Source organism: Corvus brachyrhynchos, unplaced genomic scaffold, assembly GCF_000691975.1.
Source record: "Corvus brachyrhynchos isolate BGI_N302 unplaced genomic scaffold, ASM69197v1 scaffold52, whole genome shotgun sequence".
NCBI lineage: Eukaryota > Metazoa > Chordata > Aves > Passeriformes > Corvidae > Corvus > Corvus brachyrhynchos.
In genome coordinates, this window is record NW_008237221.1 from 1,938,674 (window position 1) to 1,942,574 (window position 3,901).

The following is a 3,901-nucleotide window of genomic DNA, read 5'->3' on the forward strand; positions in this document are numbered from 1 at the left end:
CTTGTTTAAGATTGATAGTACTGACTAGGTTCTAAAAGAATCTAGTATTAACTGCTTGTTGGTCTTGAAGTTAGTACTGTTGGAACTGGCTGCCCATGCCAGTGGTGGGGTCACTATCTCTGGAGGGATTTAAAATCCCTGGAGATGTGGCACTGAGGGACATGGCTCTGGTGGGCTGGGCAGTGCTGGGTTAATGGTTGGACTCAATCACCACTAAGGTCTTTTCCAACCTAAACATTCCTATCTATGGTTCTACTGCTTTGGGATGGTTCATATCTTCAGCTTTCGAGCTGTGATTTCCCACTCTGCCAAGGAAGGTGCAGCTGTGAGTTTTCCCTTTGTTTAAGGGTGTCTTTCAAACAATGCACTTGCTCTGCTTTGTAAAAACTTCTTCAGAATCTTTGGAAAGAATAAAACTGCCAAAGTCTGAGAAGCTGTGATTCATAGTGAAGAATGCTACTCTGTCTGCAAACACATACAAAAATGTCTCTTTCAGCTTCTGGAATTTTAGCACATGTGGGCCCCTTTGAAGGTGCAATTTAATTTTTATCTCCTTTGATAATTAGGCTTATCTGCTTCCCATTGCTTATTTATTATTGTCATTGCTAAATAGACTTTTAGTTCCACTTTAGTATTTATAAAGTTAGTATTGTTCATATTTGTTTTTGAATACTTAGAGCACATATGCTTCAGCTTACCTGCTACTAAAAACGTAGTAAATGTAAAATTACAGAAAACTCCTCTTGTAGGGCATTTCATAATTTGTAACATTAATAAAAACACAAATGCCCAGATATCTGGCCTGTTTTTCAGTATGTATCTAGTAGTCTGGAAAGGGCATTAAATTTCTCTTGTGTGTGGAGAGACAACACAAGGCAAAAAGTGATGATGAAGTTACACCAAATTAATCCATTACAGAGAACACAATGGCTGGAGTCAGGAGGAATGTCTGGAGATCACCTACTCCAACCCCCAGCTCAAAGCAGGGTCACCTACAGCAGGTTGCTCAAGACCTTCACCTGTTGAGTTCTGAATGTCTTCTTGAATGGAGAATCCACAGGTTCTCTGGGCAACCTGTTTTCAGTCTTCAATTAACTTCACAATAAAACATTTTTGATCAGGTTTAAACACATTTCTTGTATTCCAGTTTGTGCCCATTGCCTCTTTTCCTGTCACTGGGCAATACTAAAGATTCTGAGGCTTCTCCAGGCTGAACAACTTCAGCTCTCAGCCTTTTCTCATATGACACAGCCTTCTGCCCTGCTTGTTAGTGAACCCAGCAGCATCTTCAAAATACCTTTTGTGGACTTTGACATGACTGGGGACCAAGCAGATAACACTGAATCTCTTCCTTGTCAGATCCTGTGGTTGTTAATCAGTGGCACTTACCAGGTAGGGTTGGATTTAAGACTTTTATAAGTTTCCCTGTCCACAGCTCTGCAGAATCATACATTCTGTTTGCAGAGTTGGTTCATGTATTTATAGGAGCAGCATGCTCAAATTTCCTACTATATTTAACATCATTCTTTTCTGCATTCCCAGAGCAGCTGTTTGTTCATTCTGTGCAACATTTAACTGAAAGTAGTTTTGCATTATTTCTATTTTATTCTTTGTTTATAGTTACACATAGTTCTTGACTGCTGAAGAAAGAAACAAGCATTCACCAGATGGTGTTATTTCAGAACCTCCTGCTACTGCTGCTTGCCCAAATGTTAGACCTGGGAAAAGCATCTCTCCTCAGTTGCTATGTAGTTTTGCTGTATGTTGTCAAACAAACCTTCTGAAGGAATTGTTTCCTTCTAGCCCTTGTCTCTTTACTTGAGAATAATCGTTTTCCTTACAGCTCTGTTTTTCTTTTTCCCCTCTTTCAGGCAAACAGCAGCAGAGCTCAAAGTTCTGCAGAGATATTTTAGGTATAATTATCTGGTAGATCTATCTGGCTATTGATGAAAAATGACATAGAATTAACTAATATTCTGTCACATGGACAGAAAAGCGTACCCCTGATCAAGTTAATGAATATAAATGCTGATCAAGCTGTCCTTGCAAAGGATAAGCACTTGGCATAAGCTGTGAGATCATCTGACTGCCCCCAATAGTTCCTGGGTTGTTGTGTGAAGACCCAAAATAATCAGCAGAATACATATGATATTTCAAGGGGAATTGGCAAAAACATCAACTATCCTGAAGCAGTTTAACCACTTTCAAAAGCACCCACTTGGCTCAGGCTTTTGCTCACAAAGGAGTCCAGATAAACCTGCAGCCTGTAGATTACCTAAGACACACTGTATCAATGAAAATTGAGGTTCTGCTCGGCAGGAAAACACTGGAGAATGCAAGTGAAAATGGGTTATTTTGTGCCTTTAGTGCTTCTACTGAAAGTTTTAAACACTAGGTGTATTGCCCATATTTCAAGTCTAATTGTTTCTGATAAGCTATCAGCAAAAAGTTAATGCTTACATTTAATTAAGTGGCACTTTCCAGAATTACTTTGCCAACAATACTATAATTAGATGACATGAGAACAGTCTTTGATACATATGCTCATATTCTTTGTTAACACCAAAAATAGAATCTGTAAATCTGTAAATAGGAAAACTGGATGCATTAAGCAGCAGGGCAGAGCAGCAGGCCGGGAAGGCTACAGCCATTACCACCTCAGGAGGACTAATATTAATGTCTCTCTAATGCAGCATTTTTAAGCATTTCTTGTGTTCTGATGGGCTTTATATAATTGACCTCCATAAATCATAAAACATGGTTTAAAAAAAGAATCTGGGAACTATGTGAATTGCTAATACCTCCTGGAATGCTGCCACGTTATTTCCATCATTAGGTTATAGCTACCAGTTAGGCCTGAATTCATCTCACTTAAGGCATCTGTGAGGTGGCTGTCGAGACACTTGTGGAGAAAAGGCAGCCCCGGGACAGAGCTCGGGTGGGCGGTTCCTTCTTTACTGAAACACATCTCCAAAGAGGGTGGAATGAACTGTGCCCTGGAGGTGCCCACTCCTCCTCTCTCTTCACAGTCAATGGCCTTAAACTGGATGTTTAACTTTGAAACAGCTGAAGTTAGCTGAAGTGACCAGACCCTCATGTTCCCAAGGGAGAGTTGAAAGTTCTTAAACAATTAAGATTCTTTGATAGCAGCATTTATTCTGACTCAATGACTCAGCACTTGGATATCAGCCTGAATCTTTGATACCAGCTTTAACAGACCCACCAGACCTTCTTTTGTTATTGGAATGTTGATGCTCTGCCAGCAACATCAGATTTAATGCCCCTTAACACAGTACTCCAGGCTTCTGCTGCAAGCAGCTAGCCATAAAAACATAGGGCACTTTGACTTCACACTTTTGCAAATACTTTTGAAGGTTTTCTGAATCTAAAAGCTTTTCAGTTTTATTAGTCCTATAAATAGATCTAATTAAACATGTTAATGAGACAGTTATGTAATCCTTTTGGATTTCAGTAAAACCTTGGATACTGTCTCTCCCAGGATCCTTCTGGACAAAATGTCCAGCACACAGCTGGATAAACACATCATGTGAAGGGCGAGCGACTGGCTCACAGGTCAGCACAAAGGGTTACAGTGAATGGGGTTACACCAGGCTGGTGACCTGTCATACTGGGCTTCCACAGGGCTCCAGCCTCAGCCCTGTGCTCTTCAACATCCTCATAAACGACTTGGAAGCAGGACTGGAAGGGAAACTTAAGTAAGTTTGCCAAGGACACTAAATTGGGAGGAATTGCTGACTCCCTTGAGGGAAGAGAGGCCTTGCAGAGACCCAGACAAATCAGAGGGCTGGGCAATCACCAACCATATGAAGTTTAACAAAGGGCAAGTGCAGGATTCTGCACCTGTGATGGGGCAACCCTGGATGTACTGACAGACTGGGGA